Source organism: Bubalus bubalis, chromosome 11 (assembly GCF_019923935.1).
Source record: "Bubalus bubalis isolate 160015118507 breed Murrah chromosome 11, NDDB_SH_1, whole genome shotgun sequence".
NCBI classification, from domain to species: domain Eukaryota; kingdom Metazoa; phylum Chordata; class Mammalia; order Artiodactyla; family Bovidae; genus Bubalus; species Bubalus bubalis.
The window spans coordinates 71,158,553-71,178,203 of record NC_059167.1 but is presented as its reverse complement, the minus strand read 5'-3'; the positions used below and the strand labels follow the sequence as shown (position 1 = coordinate 71,178,203).

At 36.9% G+C, this 19,651-nt stretch overlaps 1 long non-coding RNA gene across 5 annotated transcripts in view; it reads right to left on the bottom strand.

Moving 5' to 3' along the window:
- Nucleotides 1–17,946, bottom strand: part of LOC112587869 — a 224,504-nt gene extending 206,558 nt beyond the window's left edge. For 4 of the 5 annotated variants that reach the window (XR_006542894.2, XR_006542897.2, XR_006542896.2 and 1 more), the window contains exon 1: nt 17,551–17,946. This is a non-coding gene — a long non-coding RNA (uncharacterized LOC112587869). The remainder of the gene's footprint in view (nt 1–17,550) is intronic. The other variant, XR_003112393.2, reaches the window with a different exon arrangement.
- Between the last annotated feature and the right edge of the window lie 1,705 nt (nt 17,947–19,651).

The following is a 19,651-nucleotide window of genomic DNA, read 5'->3' as shown; positions in this document are numbered from 1 at the left end:
AAAGACATATTCATCAGCTCTGAATGCCTCTGTGCTAAGAATGTGCTGTTTATTGGAGGGGTGAAGATGAACTCTAGCACCCTTGCCTTGCTAAACCATAATCCACTCATATCACACCTGAGAGAAATGAATCAACAAAGTCAGATCTGGAATCTAACACTTCACATGTCTTCTCTATTGTTGCTGTAAGAAATTATCAAGAACAATGCATAGAAAAACACAGATTTATTATCTTACAGTTCTGTATGTAGGTCAGAAGTTTAAAATGGGTCCAACTGGGCTAAACTTTGTGTCAACAGAACTCTGTTCCTCTTGAGGCTCTAAGAGAATTCATTTCCTTTAAAAGAGAGTCTGTTTCCTTGCCTTTTCCAGCTTCTAGAGGCTGCTCGCATTTCTTGGCTTATGACCCTTCCCTCTATATCATCAAAGCCAGCAAGAGTGGGTCAAGTTCCCGCATTACATCACTCTGACCTCTTCTTCCTCCTTCTTCCACTTTTAAGAATTGCTTTGATTACATTGGACCTACATGAATAATCTAGGATACTCTTCCTCTTTTAAGGCCAGCTGATTAATAATTTTACTTTTATTTGCAACCTGAATGTGCCTGCACAATGTAAGGTAACTCATTCACAGTTTGTAGAAATTAGGACACGGACATCGCGAGGGTCCGTTACTCTGCCTACTATAGCTCTCAAGGTTTAGGCATGTATTCTGGTGTTCCTATTTGCTCCTCAAAAGGAGATATAAATTTTTTATTTAAATCCCCTAGAAGAATTACATGCTATTTCACCTCAGAACCAATGCCCTGTACAAGGTGACCATAATTATTTCATTTTCAATCTGATTTTTAATTTCAAGAGTGTTTTGGAAACAAAACTTTGTTTTGTGGAGCTTTGTGGAGCAAGAAGAGAAAGTGATTATGTAGAAGCCAAGTAGGGTATGCTTTCACAAAACCTAAAGCAGACTTGAAGAACATTTCCAAATGCACAAGGCCCCAAAGAGAAAGTTAATTTTTTGTAACTTTCCTTTGAAAGTGTGAAAGTGTTAGTTGCTCAGAAAGTGTTCAACTTTTTGTGATCCTATGGACTATAACCCACCAGGCTTCTCTGTTCATGGGATTCTCCAGGTAAGAATAATGAAGTGGGTTGCCATTTCCAAAAAAATCCATTGGTGCTGTGAGTACAAGGGAAGTTATGATTATTGTGGGTTGTATCATATGAATATGGCATAATATACATGGCAAGCACCTCCAGAAACAGATTGGAAATGTATTTAGCATATACTTTCCTTCAAATATATATATGACCTTTATGAATAAAATTTCAAGTAGGGTCACTATTTATAGAAGTTTTCCTCTTAGCAGTAATCACTCAAAAAATATATTTTTGCTAAAATAAGTAGGCCAAGTAAAGTATGGTTGATTTCCCACTAAAACTTCTACCAGAGAAGAGGCTATACAAGCAACAAGTTCTGTTCAGTAAAGGCCTATTGAAGAACATAATTTTGCCAATTACCTCTTTTCCATTATATAATAATCACAGATGCACTCTGTTGGAAAAAATTTTGGCTTCTCAATGAAGTACAATAATACCTAAGCATGTAGCAAATCTTCTAAAATCACATACTTAAAGGGAAAAAATGTTTCATTAAACATTAACAGCAACACTCCCGCATCAACCACAACAATTTGCTACACCAAAAATAAGAAAATCAAATGCTGAAAGTGAAAAATATAGTTCTGAATCTTTGGCCACATTATCCATCTGCTTTGTTTCCATTAAAGAGGCAGGACTCCCTAACACTTATTAATTTCTACATTTTTCACAAACTTCAAATCATCTCAATGCTCTACTTTTATTTCTGTGGTGATAGGATATAATTTAAAAAATTTTTTCTAACCATTAAGTCCAAAAGCCACTTTCCAGACTCATTCACTGCCTAATAACTCTATAGTTAGTATAGGATGACTCCCTTCTTAATGCTGCTGCTGCTGCTAAGTCACTTCAGTCATGTCCAACTCTGTGCAACCCCATAGACGGAAGCCCACCAGGCTCCCCCATCCTTGGGATTCTCCAGGCAAGAACACTGGAGTGGGTTGCCATTTCCTTCTCCAATGCATGAAAGTGAAAAGTGAAAGTGAAGTCACTCAATCATGTCCAACTCTTAGCGACCCCATGGACTGCAGCCTACCAGCTCCTCCATCCATGGGATTTTCCAGGCAAGAGTACTGGAGTGGGGTGCCATTGCCTTCTCCGCCCTTCTTAATAGACCTAATTAAACACACAAACTCAGGGATCCATAAACACACACACAGACTCACACACACACACACACACACACACACACACACACACATATATATGTACACAGTAACTCCCTTTAAGTCTATTCTTGTAGATAAATAAAAGGGACACATAATTTAGAATGTACCAAGACCAGAATTATAAAAGGACAGATTTATGGTGGTGGTCATTTTGTAATGCACAGAAATATCGAATCACTCAATTATACTTCAGAAACAAATAAACAAACCCATAGAAAAAGATGAAATTTGTGGTAACCAGAGGTGGGGACAGGGGAGAAGGAATTGGATGCAGACAGTCAAAAGGTATAAACCCCCACTTATAAGCACTAGGGATGTAATGTATGACATGATGAATATAATTAACACTGCTGTATGTTATATATGAAAGTTGTGAAGAAAGTAAATCCTAAGCATTCCAATCATGGGGAAGAAATTTTTTTCTTTTTCTTTTACTTTGAATCTATGTAAGATAGATGTTCACTAAACTTATTGTGACCATCATTTCATAACACATGTAAGTCAAAATCATTATGCTGCATACTTTAAACTTATACAGTGTTGTATATCAGTTATATCTGAATGAAACTGGAAGGGAAAATAAATAAAGAATAAAGTAATAAAATAAAATGTTCAACAATGCCTGAATTGTTGCCTGAACTCCTCCTCAGAGTTCTAAGTAACAGACAACATTGAGGTTCCTTTTTCATCTTTTTTTTCTGACAAATACTTCTCTCTCCAGAGAGCTCTGTAAGCTTCTATCAGTATATATTTCTGGTAATGGTTTGACTTTATACATGTGTGATATTTCCAGAAAAAGTGAAATTTTATTTATTTTGTTGGAATATTAATTCATAGAAAACCAAAAATGCTACTACTATAACCGCAGCCCAGCAGACTCTTCATGTGCAAAACAACTCAATAAAACAAGCTCAACTCAGAGTTGGATGGATTGTGCCCGTGTTAATTTTGTCATTTCCACAATCTATAGGCTTGTTTACTTCACTGAGATATTAGCTTAATAACCATGTCCTCAATAGGGACTTAGAACATATCCAAAGGGTGTGAGTTAAGAAAGTGCTGATTGCTCACTTGTGGCTGAAATTTGTATACAGGTTAGAAGGTGCCTGGTCATCCAGACAACACAAAGGAAAGACTGTCCTTGAAAAGTTGAAGTAACCTTACATTCATTTCATTCAGTGTTCTTCCTTACAGTGAGTAATTCACTGTCTTATATTATATCAGACTATTATAAGTTTGATCAGAATTTATTAGGTAGCATCATTTCTTTTTCCAGGTTGTCCTCCAAATATGAAAATATTATTTGCAGTCATAGAACGTAAATTAGTAAGTTATTTTACTGGTGGCTAAGATGAATTTTCTTTTAGACGAACACACTATGGACCCTTGGTAAATATTTTTTTAAATACTAGTAAATATTTTCATAAATGCTAGTAATGGTATTTGTGCATGTGACCCTAGGACAAAGTGAGGCCAGTTGGATTGCACGGGAACTCATATCAAAAATTTTTTTAAGTTTAGAGAAAGAAAACTCTATAATGCAAAGGGACATAATTTTGTTGAGCCAAAGGAGAACATTATCTTTGGGTCACTTTGCTCAGGAATAGAGACAAGAATGGCTCCAACAGAGTAAAACTTCCTTTCCTGACTCAGGGCCCTGTAGTGAGCTCATTTGTGAATGAACTGGAAAGACAGGAGCAGACTAGTGACAACATTTCTCACACACACATACCGAAGAATGCCCAAAGTGGTGCTGTGATCGCCACACAAACCAAGTGTGAGCAGATACAGGCCTTGGAAACAAAGTACAGTCCATCCAAAGAAATGTGCTGATTCAAATGGCCTCACGGAAAGCATAAAATACAATTCAACCTTAAATCAATGTTACATTATACTCAACTTTTAGTTCAATCTCTACCCTTCCACCTTACCCAAGAACCTGATTTTAAATGACAATTTCAGTTTGGATTTTAATACTCCTTCCAGTGAACTCTTTCATGACGGAACTTAAATGATCAAAAGCAAACAGACCCACAGTCATTAGCCCATGTCCTTCTGGTGGCATTTTGGGCTGCAGGTATGTTTCTTTTTCTGAAATCAATGGAATAGACTCACAATATTCTGATATTCTCTTTACTTTAAAACAAACAAATAAAAAAAAGCCTAATATACATTTCTCACACATAAATCAGATGCTAATCTTAGAATATATAAATATTAGAAAACTACCCACATATCAACTAAATCAAATTCTTAACATCAAGAAAAGTGGTGGGGAAAAAAGTCTTAGAGCTGCCTTTAGTACTTTCTTGACTAATTTAATTGATAAGAAGTAATCCTAGAAATAACTAGCTAGACAGTAAAAAAAGTTTTATTGTAAATGAAATACATTATTATTTAAAAAAAAACATATAGAATTTACAATCTTTAAGGTTTTTCCCAGAAATTGATTTTATCCTAAATATCTACACAATTGGTCTCTCCTTCCATTTTGTTAAAACTTATTCATTCTTTTGTAGTCCACAGGAAATTCTTATTTTTTTCTTTTCACACAATGACCCAAGTATAATTCTTGACCTTCCCATCATTTCAAAAATGAAAAAAAAAAAAATTCACTTGCAAAACTATTTAATTGCAACTAAGAGAAGAATATGGAAAAAAACCCAACTTATATTCATAATAGAAAAGACATTATAAATCTAAAGCAAATTAATAATACCAAAATGTTTACCCTTTAGAACCAATGTGCTTTGTTACATTAAGAGCATGTCAAAATATGTGGTATGATTTTAAAGAAACTAAAATATCCTGATATATGGTGCATGCATTTCTAAAACATATTGCTCAAGAGAATTCATGAAAACTAAGGTTTTCTTTTCCTTACAGTACATTCTGACCCAAGTTTTTTCATAAAAGGCATCCTCCAAACTTTCAGATTGAAAAGCAAGACATTTGCTCTGTTCCAGTTCTCCTTTAACCACAGAAAATATAAAGCAGTGACTAAACAGTTACAGTGTCTATTCCCTCAAAAGAAAAAATAGTGGGAGAAGAATTATGCTTTAGAGTAAAGCAAAAACGAAAATCATAAGTAACTTTCCGAGATTTTCTGTGACCCAGGCCTCCATTTTACAAAGTGGCATCTTAACATTTCCTGGTGAATTTTCTCCTTTTACCTTCGTAGGACATCGAAGTTCTAGGAACACAGCCAGAAACAGCATCACTATTCCTAGTCATAGACTTTCTTCAAAAGAGTGCTGAAAGCTCAGATTCTAACCTAACTCAGTGGTTCTCCAAACCTGCCTGCACCTCAGTACTATCTGGGAAGCTTTTGAAAAATGTAGATGCCCTGGACACACATCCTAGCAATTCTCACTCAATATAACTAGAGGGAGGCTGGGAAATCTGGATTTTTTCTAACACTTCCCAAATGCTTCTGATCAACCAGGTTTGGAAATCACCCATGGACAGAAGAGCATGGTGAGCTACAGTCCATAGGGTCACAAAGAGTCAGACACAACTGAAGTAACTTAACACTGGACAATACTAGTCAAGTGTCACTCTACTTACTGACAAACTAGCCACGTTCAACTTGATACTAACAGACTATATCCTCATCTTCAACCTCTCTTTAATAATAATCAATTGAAAAGATCCTAATATGCACTACCCACTTATATTCATGACTTTATCAAAAAATGTTGTTAAAAAAAAGAAGGGAAATCAGATGTTTTATGATATTCTCCAGATTTCAAGATAGTGTCTACTTTTCTTTTCCAAAGAGAATTTTGAACTGTAAAATTATCTTTTAAAAGGCTACTTTATAAAAATTAGCAGTATGGATCTGATCTTAGTGACTCTCCCCCATCAATCCTATAGGTCCTCCAAGATTTTGTTTGGGATCTGGAGCTTAACCCAAACTTGTTCTATTGCCTTGTCCAAAGATTTTGAAAATAAACATTTTGCATATCATTACCTAACATTTGGCCAGATGAATTCGAATGTGCCAATCTAGAGTCAAATCCAAAATTTTGAAGTAAACAAAGTGCTACCTAATTATCCAACAGTGAGGTATGTCCAGGCATCCAGCTGGTGTGGTAGAAAGGACTTGGTTTCTGGAATTAAGCTGATTAAGGAATGTATCTTGGCTTTCCTGCTCAGCATCTCCCATGTAACTCTTGGTAGGATTCAAAGATTTTTAAGCTACAATTCTATCTGCAGAGTGGGAATGACGAGAGCAGCTTTATAGTGTTATTTTGAAGATTAAATGGGATAACGTACAGAAATTGCTGTGTACTTAACAAGAGCTCAACAATTATGAAGACTCAGACTTTGGTATCAGGGAAACTTGAGCTTTCATTCCAGCTCTATCTCTTGCACCATTAGGAAATTCCATAAATATTCTAAGTCTCAATTTCATCACCTATAACATGGACATAACAGTAGTACCTACTTGACTACAGCCATGAAATTAAAAGACACTTGCTCCTTGGAAGAAAAGCTATGAAAAACCTAGACTGCATATTAAAAAGAAACATCTCTTTGCCAACAAAGGTACGTATAGTCAAAACTGGGCATACACACTAAGGAAACCAGAAGGGAAAGAGACACGTGTACCCCAATGTTCATCACAGCACTGTTTATAATAGCCAGGACATGGAAGCAACCTAGATGTCCATCAGCAGATGAATGGATAAGAAAGTGGTGGTACATATACACAATGGAGTATTACTCAGCCATTAAAAAGAATACATTTGAATCAGTTCTAATGAGGTGGATGAAACTGGAGTCTATTATACACAGTGAAGTAAGCCAGAAAGAAAAACACCAATACAGTATACTAATGCATATATATGGAATTTAGAAAGATGGTAACAATAACCCTGTATACAAGACAGCAAAAGAGACACTGATGTATAGAACAGTCTTATGGACTCTGTTGGAGAGGGAGAGGGTGGGATGATTTGGGAGAATGGCATTGAAACATGTAAAATATCATGTATGAAACGAGTTGCCAGTCCAGGTTCGATGCACGATACTGGATGCTTGGGGCTGGTGCACTGGGATGACTCAGAGGGATGGTATGGGGAGGGAGGAAGGAGGAGGGTTCAGGATGGGGGACACATGTATACCTGTGGCGGATTCATTTTGATATATGGCAAAACCAATACAATATTGTAAAGTTTAAAAATAAAATAATATTTTAAAAAAAAAATGTGGTTTTACCAGTAGTCATGTACAGACATGAAAGCTGGACCATAAAGAAAGCTAAGCACCAAAAAACTGATGCTTTCGAATTGTGGTGCTGGAGGAGACTCTTGAGCATCCCATGGACTCCAAGGAGATCCAACCAGTCCATCCTAAAGGAAATCAGTCCTGAATAGTCATTAGAAGGGCTGATGCTGAAGCTGAAGCTCCAATACTTTGGCCACCTGATACAAAGAGCTGACTGACTGGAAAAGATTCTGATGCTGGGAAAGATTGAGGGCAGGAGGAGGAGAAGGGGGTGCCAGAGGATGAAATGGTTAGAAAGCATCATCAACTCAGTGGACATGAATTTGAGCAAACTCCAGGAGATAGTGGAGGATAATGGAGCCTGGCATGCTGCAGTCCATGGGGTCACAAAGAGTTGGACACAACTTTGCAACTGAACTTCTTTAAATTATTGCAATGAACAGTACATGTAGAGTATTTCATGTATACTTCCATGTTGCTAGCACTTAGTAAGCATCATTAACTGACAGCTTTTTAATTCTGTTTTCCTCCTCAACTTGCATTCTAAAGATTCAGGAAGAAGTTTGGATTTGCAGACATAGAGAGGATCTCAATTCTCCTTTCACAGATGAGGACATTGAGGCTAGAGAGACTAGGTGGCTTGCCTAAAGTCACACAGCTAATCTGTGACAGAGCTGGATCTAGTCCCACATTATCCTTAGCAGATATAGCATTGTACATACTATATTGACCTCCCTTAACAGAGACCAATACTATTTGTAATGAACCTACATCACTCAGAAAACCACTAGTTTCCCTCGTGGCTAGAGAGTAAGTCTTGATAGTCAATTAAAATAAATGCAACCAGATCTGTTGCATTTTATAACTGTCTGTTATAAAATACTATTATTCAAATGTAACAACATAACTCTGGATCTTCATTACTGAGTAAAAGCCAAAGAATGACTAAATTTTGTTAAGAATCCAAAAGAGGCATTTTTGTACTTTTTTCCCTAAATGTACAAGAACACAGACTCTCTGGAGTGGTCTGCTCATTTTGGAGATATTGGCTGCATATAAACAGAAAATAATAAACTCTCCTTGTCTACCAACAACTGGAAAACAAATCCCTAAGGAGCATAGTGAGCACTCTCAGTATGATCGATGACAGATGTACAGTCGGGAGCCACTTTCTATGCTCTGAGCAGAGGAAAGGTCCACAGAGATGTGAGCCAAAAAAAGCTGTGCATAAAACTTGAAAAGAGGGCAATGCATATCCTGTGGTCCCTTCAGACTTTTTCTTTCACTGACAGAGGATTGCAACCTAAGTGGTTTCTGGCCACAGCAGAAAGCAACAAAAGGCTGCATGGCTGATTTTTCTTAAATTAAAAAAAAAAAAAAAAAACCAGAAGGGTTTATGCTCTTTAAATTGTACGGTCCAGATGGTGTTTTCCATCCTTCATGCTCCTTTGGTTGTGGCTGTGTCTTGCCTATGTCTTTTGTGGCAGGACACACTCACCAGTCAGCAATTTCACCACTGCTTGGGTCCAAATGAGCTATGGAGAAAGAAATTAGGGTGAGTGGAGAGGCCACAGCTGGGAGAGATCAGCCACACTCAACAGGCCTCTCCCACATACATAAACAGAGCAGCCCTGGGAAGGAGGGCAGAGAAACAAAATACTGAGGTTTAGAGGGTAGTGCTTGAGGCCTGCAGAGTCTGTGTAACCACATGACATGCACCTATAGGTTCTAACCCAATTGCTGAAAATCCCTGAGTGTCTGTGAAAAGGTGGCTATTAAATGTCTCAGCCAAAACATTCAAATGCTTTTTGATACCACAGAATATTTTTTCATGCACTTAAGCTGTTTCTTAATACCTAACTGAAAGGAGAGACTCATTTAGTAAGTTTATTCTCATGTAGGAAAGTGTCTCTAATAATGAACTGTGTTTGCTGCGTTTTGAGTTCCTGGCATAGTTTTAAATCTCTATCTTCACTGCAGGTCTCAGCTGAAAATTTCTAGGATTTGAAATTCATGTGGACCACAATCCTACCCTATTTATTAAAGAATGTAGCATGTCTTCCACAGCATACTGCATTTGCACCTGATCTGTAAGAGGGAACTAATGCCTTTAGCAATGGATTATGGCTTTTCAAGTACCACTTTCCTTGCATAATACTGCAATAAAAAAAGAAAACATCCAAATGAGATATCAGTATTTTTTCTACAGAGTGAAGGAAATATTTCTAACTCCATATTTGTGGTTTATGTTAAGCCACCTGCTATTGAAACACTAAGATTTCTTTTTTCTTTTGCCCAAAAGCAAAGGGTCACCCTTCCATTTCTCTTTCTCTATGTCAAGGAGAATGCATGCCAACTCAGTCTCCTCCTACATGAACAAAATCCTGTGAACAAGAAACCCTTCACCACAGCTTTATCAGCCCAGGATGTTTTTATGATGTGTAGTCTAATTGGGTCCTCTCCAGGAAAGAACACTAAATTTAAATTGTGGCCTCCATCAACAGCAAAAGCAAAGCAAAGTCAGCTCTGAGCAGCATTCCCAGTGACTGTTTTAGAATAGGTAGTTCTTGAAAACACTGGGCATAGTTTCTAAAACTCAATTAATTATGGGGCTTACTTTTTAATCTTTATCTTCAAAGCTATTAGAATGATTTTTTAAAAGTCCACTCATATGCTTCTATTAGTAGTTGGAATATGCTGATTTTCTGGAAGACAAAATGTTTTGAGAAATAAAGTTGCTCCTAACCTTGTAAACAGCAAACCTATGTCTAGGGATTTATTCCAAATTAGAGATACAAAGATTTCTGCAACTTTTGAATGTAATGGTGACATAAGCAACAGAGTCAGTGTTCAAAAGGAGAAAAAAAGGATCATGTCAATTATGGGATAAAATGGTTTCAAGAATGTTTATTAATATTGGAAAATATTGTGAGAGAGAGTTCAGTTTTTCAAATAATACAAGCTACAAACTTGGTCTTAATGTTTTAAGTATATATTTATATATGTGTGTGTTTATATGTACATGCTGATTTATATCTATATATACAAGTAGAATCTTAGAGTGAAAGAAAAAATATTATTTTTGTTCTCTACTTTAATATTGCCTGTTATTCTGAAATTTTCTACAATGAGCACAGATTGATGTTAAAATTAGAAAAAATAAATATAAAAAAGTATGTTAAAATTTTTAAAATTGGATATCCTGAAGAATTTAAAAAGCATGCATCTTGGAACTAAAAAAAAAAAAAGAAATCCCATCTGGCCTAGTTGTTTTTTATTAAAAGTTAATGTGTTTTTCAGATGAAGCCCAGAGACCTTAATTGATTTATCTAAGCAAATGGTTTGAAGATTCCACCTATACTTTTAACCAAAAAAGAAAATACAATTCACTTATCATAAGAAAGCCTAAACGTGCTACTTCAAAGGCCTCTACTCACACACCACAGCTTTCAAGTTTCTTCTGGTAACCAAGGGCAAGTTCTAAGAATTGAGATAAATACTAAAAACCCGTTAAGTGATACCATTAGAGTCAGGTGTGTCCCAGGGATTTCCACGTCACATACAACGGAATGATCAGCTCAGCAGTGGTTCAGAGGAGCCTCATTGGGCAGAAAAAGGACACAGAGCATGTATGGCTGCTTGTACCAAAGCAGTGCCATTTTCATTTGCTTACTATAGTGGGTCTCAGTTTAGATCCCTCCAGAAGAAAACTAGGATCTGGATGCAAGTATTTTATTTGAGAGATGAACCAGGAAGTACTGTGAGGAAGGAGAAAAAATGGGAGAAGGAACACTTACAAAGGTGTGCCAGTGTGGACGATATCTCTGTAAACAAACAGGAATCCACTTGGATGGGAACCCTCTGAGAGACTGTGAAATACAGCCTAAAATTTCTTCACTGCAGTGAGCCTATGAGAAAGGTGGACTATTTATCCACCAATTCTTGTACCATACTGATTGAGGGTCTGTCCTGGAATGTTAACTCACTAGGGTGTGCATGCGTGCATGCTCACTTGGTCTTGTCTGACTCTTTTGGACCCCATGGACTGTGACCTACCGGGCTCTTTGTCCATGGAATTTTCCAGGCAAGAATACTGGAGTGGGTTGCCATTTTCTTCTCCATAACTTACTGATACTGGAGCCCTAAGCAACTAAGCACTTCTGCAAACTGCCCTCCATTGCTGTGAGTAGTTACAGCTAAAATGTTGTGCCAGATTTTTCACACACAGTATAATTGGTCCTACATCCTTGAATGAGTATCCATTTATAGATTTATGTGGAATATAGATACAGATGGAGAGAGAACCATTCTTCATATATAATGATATGCATATATATGTTCGTGTATTTATATGTATGAATAAAATAAGTAGCTCACTTCTGCTTCATATAGATTGTTGAAGAAAACATGCAATTTTACTACTCCTACAACCTAATAAACTTATTAACTTATCTTGGCGATAGATGATACAATGATAGTAGCAAAGAGTTAAGAGTGAGAAAAGGGATAGAGGAAATAAAATTCTGAAATGAAACCTATTCTGAAAATCCTCTGATTGCCCATCATTGAAGTCATTTTGGAAAAATGGCCTGTGGGTAAAACTGTAAACACCATATGTTTTTGAGTATTGAAGTGTTGTCTAAGAAAATTTCTGGGAAAAAAAAAAACCTTCAATCTCAAGATTATTTTGAATTGGCAGATTTGGATATTTTAATAACCCCTTTCCTTTAACTAACCTTGCTGGTTCTGCAAATAGTTATTTATACTAGCTAAAATGAAGGCTACAAAGAATTTATGTCTTTATTGAACTTTATAAATTTCATACTTATTGGGAAAGAGGAGCTTATGAGGGGGGAAGCTATATTTTTTGGTGTTTCTGTTATTAACTCACTCTGACTTTTCTGTGTCTGAGATTTCTCTTACAAACCCAGGTAAAATGGCGCTATTTGCCCTCTAAGTTCAAGTTTTAAAACAGTTATAAATAAAACTAGATATCGTAAAACAAAAACTATGATATATCCAAAGGTAGATCATAGTTTTCATTTTTAGTTCCCCAGTGATTCTTAAAAAGATATGTAAAGAGCATCACAGATGAATGAAAGCTTCAGCATCATCGTGTGGCATTAGTACTGAGTCACAGCAGAACCCTTAACAACATGATGTAAAGGCAGTAGAAAGGAGTTGGCTATCATGATCCATACCAGTGTTTGATTAGAAGGATACAGTATTTGTAATAAAGCATGTTCTAATACTACATCAGAGGGAACAACCAGAAGAAATAATATAGAATCCAAAATACATTTTCACACAGCGTTAGCATGTACATCACTCAGCCACACATGGTTTGGGGGTTGTATAAATTTTCATGCATCAGTTTGAGTAAGTTTATCAGTCATGGTGCTTTCAGCCATTGAACAACAGACTTATCAAACTATGTCATGTGCAATTTAATGAGGATATAAAAATGCTTAACAAAAAGTGGTTTACCACTAGTTAATATAGACTTACATGAACAATCATTTCCTGAGAATGACTATTAATCAGACAAATAGAACTCCCACAAATAGAACTGCTCTGTGATTTGGACAAGTCCTTCAACCACTCTGATCTTTAGAAACTTCACACAGAGGGCATGGCTTGGTTGCCAGTGCTCTTCTCACACTAATGCTTTTGAATTATTACTGAGTACATTTGCTTTCATAAATTAAATTCATTTTAAGAGTAGAATTATACTGAACTAGAAAGTTTAAAAATGATGCAACATCTTTTGGAAATTTTTTTCCCAAATTATTTGCATTCTTCCCCCATATTTGCCTGCTGCTGCTGCTGCTGCTAAGTTGCTTCAGTCGTGTCCAACTCTGTGCGACCCCGTAGACGGAAGCCCATCAGGCTCCCCCGTCCCTGGGATTCTCCAGGCAAGAACACTGGAGTGGGTTGCCATTTCCTTCTCCAATGCATGAAAGTGAAAAGTGAAAGTGAAGTCGCTCAGTCGTGTCCGACTCCCAGCGACCCCATGGACTGCAGCCTACTACTGCAGGCTCCTCCATCCGTGGGATTTTCCAGGCAAGAGTACTAGAGTGGGGTGCCATTGCCTTCTGCATAGTTGCCTACTTGCCTATTTACACAATCAGGCAATAATAAATCCTTTTTTCTCTTACCAATTAATTTAGGCATGACATCTATTTTCACACTTTCCACTCCTTTATAAACTAAGCTCTTTGAGACAAAAATCTATACTTTTTTTTTTCACTGTATTTAGCAAAGTGCCATACTCATAAGACACATTCATTAAATATTTTTTAATAAATTAATGTTGCCTGATGGTATCAATTTAGTGTGCACTCTGGTGTCTGCCTCTCCCAGCCATTACCACAGTTCCTAAGGTTGTGGATATGACATAATCTGAAATCCAGATTGGAGAAGTTCTCCACGCTTGTCTTTATTCCATTGCTGTAAGCCGTTTCAGAAATTATCTGCTCTTGCTTTCTTCCCTCTTGGCTTTGAGAATGGCTCACCCTCCTTGTTTTGTTCCATTTGGCTTTGGCAGCTATTCCAAGACTGTTTACCTTGTGTACTGACCTTGGAAACCCCTAAGATTTGCCTCTGCTAATTGTCTCCGCCTGCTTTGGCTCCAAATCCAAATCATTGCCCAAGAGCAGGCCTCTGAGACACCACCTGCCCCATCACATGCAAAGGAGATCATATTTGATTTCTTTGGACAACATCCATCTTATCAGGTTCATCCAAAACTCAGATTTGCTTGTAATGGGTATTTGAAACCGAATCTGCAATAAGGTTTAAAACTTTCTAGCCGTGAAGGTGAAGAGGACATTCATTTAGTTCCTATAACAAGTGCCTACATTGAAATAAAGCAGTAAAGGAATAGATGCACTTCTTGACAGGACATATGAAGAAGGTGGAAAATAATGAAGAATTAAGAAAGATAAAATATAACTGAATTATAGGATGTTGGGATTAAAAAACTTTAGATTTTAAATAAATGGTCACAAAATCTTTATACAACATAAAATTTCCTTTATGTAATATTCTGATACATGATCATTTAGACTGTGCTTTAATATTTCTAGGAAAAAAAGAGCTAAGTAAGCCAATATCTTAGGATTTTTATATTGAATGGAAATTTTAATTTCCAGAATTTCTCCCAGTACAATCCTTTGAAACTACAAAAAAATTCTTTATTTACCATACAACTCTTTAAAATATTGTAAAATGAGTATGTCAGACCTCTCACTACCACCAAAACCTTTGTGTGTGTGCGTCCAATGTAATCATAAGCCTTTCTATTAATACTTATTAGTACTGAGGCAAGTTCTTTACATATATTATCTTATCACAATTTATGATGTTATTATAAATTTCACTGTAGGCTCACGTTTAACTTTCAGAGTATGATTTTTACCATATACTAATAATTTGGCCTTTAAGCTTGAATTTTAAAATGAAGATGATGATATATACTTCATATAGTTGTTGTGAGGCTTAAGTGGATTCACATTTGTTGTAAGGATTAAGTTAGCTAAAGCACGAAAAGCACAGGATTTTCAACAAACTATGATTGTCATTAGCCATCAGAATTAACTGCTTTCAAGCCAGGTATCCTCAATCTACTACTACTGTAACCGATTTTAAAATTTTCATATAATTATAATAATATATATCCAGTATAAAAATTGAGGCAAAAAGTAGAACTAAGAGACAGTGCATATTAGAAAGACAAAGATAGTATTTGATGCATATTTGTTAAATTTTTAATTTGCACAGCATCTTAATTGCTTCTTTAGGTTAAGCCATCCAACTGGCAATCTGGGTTTTTACTACTATTAATATACATAAGCATCTTACCATGTTATTGGAAACTCTCTTTGTAAGTTTCATTTTAATGATGCATGGTATTTCATTAAGTGACTGTATCATGATTAGAGTACTTTTCTCTTTTGAATATTTACTTTTATAAATGACTGTATAACAAACATGTTTATTAATAAATATTAGTTTTCAATTTTTATTAGTACAGAGCTCAGTTTTTTTTTAAAAAGAGATAATCTTGAGATGTATTCTTCTAGTTGATATTGTCAACCAAAATGCAAGACTACATACTTACATATCTTACTTTGCATTGTGTGTGTGTGACTATTAAACTTCATTGTGTTGGTCTTATCCCATAGTGATTTGATGGGTCCAATGTTTTCATAGGGGGCTTCCCTGATGGCGCAGAGGTTAAAGCATCTGCCTGCAATGTGGGAGACCTGGGTTCAATCCCTGGGTCGGGAAGATCCCCTGGAGAAGGAAATGGCAACCCACTCCAGTGTTCTTGCCTGGAGAATCCCATGGACGGAGGAGCTTGGTGGGCTACAGTCCACCGGTCGCAAAGAGTCGGACATGACTGAGCGACTTCACTTTCACTTTCACTTTCATGTTTTCATATATCTCTCTCAATTCTGTATCTTCTATGAATACAATGTATCTAAGTCTTCATTCCGATTATTTAAATAAACTTTGAGAAAGAAGAATCTATGATAGACATTTTAAATTTTATTTATTTAATTGCAGGATAATTACAACATTGTGATGGCTTGTCACTGGAAATACAACCTCCAGGCTGATATTGGTCCATTAATCAAAACTCTGAAAACACTGTTGAAATAGCTGAAAATTCTCAAACTATACCATCATTTAGTCCTCATGTCTCTGTTTCATCAAGATGGTAAAATTCCTCCTAAAATATGTTATCACAAGGTAGATTCATTTTTTAGATGGATGTAAGCAATTATATGGAATCTGAAACTATATAAGGAAATTTTAGATGAAAATCATTTTAAAGTAGCTATTTGTAGATAATATGAACTAATTGATCTCATTTCTACTGCCTAGATATTTATTCACACAATATTTAGAGAACACTTGTTAGGGACTTTGTCCTGTGTCTCATGTATATTTCTCAACAGAAAAAAAAAGTAGTAACTTTGCCTAAAAGAGTAGATTTATTATTGTAAATAAAGGCATGAAAATTATTATTTGATAATTTGTTTTTGAACTATGAAAGCATGAGTGGTTGCATGGATGGATAGATAGAGGAGTGGATAGAGGGGTGAATGAAAGATAATGTCCAAAATGGTTTACAGTATCATTAAGTTTTTTTTGATCAACAGTACTTTGACCTGCATTCATTGAGATTTACTTGCAAGTTGCCTGGCAAGTCTTATCAAAGTACATATTTGCTAAAAGAGTCAGCACTCATCAGTTAGTCCTGAATACTATCTAATGGCAGCATTGTCTTTTTCCAATGTTTAATAACATAAATGTTTCCAAGAATAGGCTGTACTCTCTACAAATATAATTCTTGACATATTAAATAATTTCAAGTGAAATTAGATTTTTAGATACCAGCTTATCACTAAAATATTGTTTATTCCCTTTCAAATCACTACCCCAAAAAATGAATTTCAAAAGAATTACTCTTTTCCTTTGACAGATAAAATAAACCTGACAAAAGAGGACTTTCCACCCTACCCAGGAAGGTGTTGTTCTGTGTTCCCATCATAATTTAAAGGGCAGATTGATAATGCACAGACCGCTTGATGTACTACAAATAAAAGAAGAGGATGTCCTCAAATTCCTTGCAGTAAGAACCACTCGGAGAAGGCAATGACACCCTACTCCAGTACTCTTGCCTGGAAAATCCCATGGACTGCGGAGCCTAGTAGGCTGCAGTCCATGGGGTCAGACACCGCTGAGCGACTTCCCTTTCACTTTTTACTTTCATGCAGTGGAGAAGGAAATGGCAACCCACTCCAGTGCTCTTGCCTGGAGAATCCCAGGGACGAGGGAGCCTGGTGGGCTGCCGTCTGTGGGGTCGCACAGAGTCAGACACGACTGAAGCGACTTAGCAGCAGCAGGAGGAACCCACTCAGGTGGCACCAACCTTCATTTCCAATAGCAACACTCATTTACAAAGGGAAAAATGATAGCGTTACCTCATTACTGTGAAGAGAAGCTGGAAGAAACTTCTGAAGGAGGTTCCTGCCATTGTTGCCTTTGAAAACTGCTGAGGTCAGCGCCACATCCTCCAGGAATGCTGACCCATAAACTGGTCTGAAGTTTGCCACTGCCACTGGAACCACTCCTGTGGTGGGCGTTCCAGGCCTAGAACCTTCCCTAACTGGATCCACGCAGCCTTCTGAGAGCCCGACTTCCAGGGGGTACTGATCCCTGGATGACCACCAGCCTCACAGAGGCGTCTCGCATTAACCTGCGTAACCTCTGCACTGTGTGAACACTGCCGCCACGCCGCAGTTCATCAGGTCTGATGTGCCGGCTACAGGGTCGGGAAGTTCTGCGCATGTGCAACACCCGTGGGAGGCGGCTATACCTGTTCCCTATTGTTAGGGAGAGCCTGTAAAAGATGGAGAGAAGGAGCTGCTGAGAAGGGGGTTGTGAAAAATAAACAGCTTATTTAAAAGGAAAAAAAGGAAGGAAGAAAAGGAAGGAGGGAGGAAGGATGGAAGAGAAATGGGGAGGAAGGAAGGAAAAAGAAATTAAAGGGCATCTTCCTTACTTTTCCAGTGTTTGGAAACAGAGCCTCCTTATCCAGCATGTTACAGGAACTATGCAGTTTTTCAGATTCCTGTATCTAATTTTTATTTGTCCTCATTTTAATTTCACTTTAACTTGCTATCTAAAAGTTAAGGTCTCATAAATGGCCTCCAACAGTGTGTATCATGGAAAGTGTATTTAAGGGGGGAAAAATGTAATTTGGGTCTTTGGATAGTTACAGTTAGAGGTACCACCTCATTTTTTTAAGTATATTGAAATGACAAAGTAGTTGAAATCCACTAGACAACCACTTGAGGCTTTATTTATGGGCTCTATATGGGCTCTATTGTTAAGTCGCTTCAGTCGTGTCCGACTCTGTTTGATCCCATAGACGGCAGCCCACCAGGCTCCCCCATCCCTGGGGTTCTCCAGGTAAGAAGGCTGGAGTGGGTTGCCATTTCCTTCTCCAATGCTTGAAAGTGAAAAGTGAAAGAGAAGTCGCTCAGTCGTGTCTGACTCTTAGTGACCCCATGGACTGTAGCCAACTAGGCTCCTTCGCCCATGGGATTTTCCAGCAAGAGTACTGGAGTGGGGTGCCATTGCCTTCTCCACATGGATGACTAGAAGACTGTGCTGCTGCTGCTAAGTCGCTTCAGTAGTGTCCGACTCTGTGCGACCCCGTAGAAGGCAGCCCAGCAGGCTCCCTCGTCCCTGGGTACAGTTATGCAAAGCCAAGGCAGATTCTTTAGCTGTCATTTTCTTCAACAGTAACCATGTCCTTGTTATCCATGACAGATTAAATGAGCATTTGCCTATGAAGAAGAAACTATACGAAAAACAGAAGAAAAGTTAAGGTAAGGAAGTATATTGAGTTCCTATCATGTGCCAGCATGTACATAATATGATTCAATGAAAGCAATATTTAAAATTCTAATCAAACAAAAATCCCCCTTAAATCAGAACTATGACTGCATCTAAAGTGAAAAATGCAGATTATTTTTGACTCTCCTTTTCTTCTTTGTAATCCTTCTCTACGTATGGCTTTTCTTTGCCTCTTCCTTTTGTTTAACAAATGTTTATTGTGCATTTATTTGTCCCTGGTATTTTTGCTGTGACCATGTGCTAATCTCTGGTAAAGGAAACTAGTGAAAATGAAATTTTAGTGATTTAGAAAAGATTGTATTATTTAATAGACTGACAAAATTCATTAGCCATGCGGAAGGAAACCTCAGTGGGAACAAAGAATAGGAAATAGGTTTCTTAACAAAATTTTAAAAATGAAAGATACAGACACATCTGAATAGATAGATCTTACTGTAACTAAATTTAGAGGTATGTCAATTAAACTTAGGAAGAATAGCACTAAAATGACCTCTGATGTTTTCATTTAACAGAATTCTTAAAATTTTTGTCTAATTTCAAAAAGATATAAAGCAGTAATAAGAGATTTACTGTTAGAAAATACAAGACAAAATTTTGATGATTTACAATTGATATGGTTATATACCTAGAGTCTTACCACAAAAGAAACTCAACACAAAA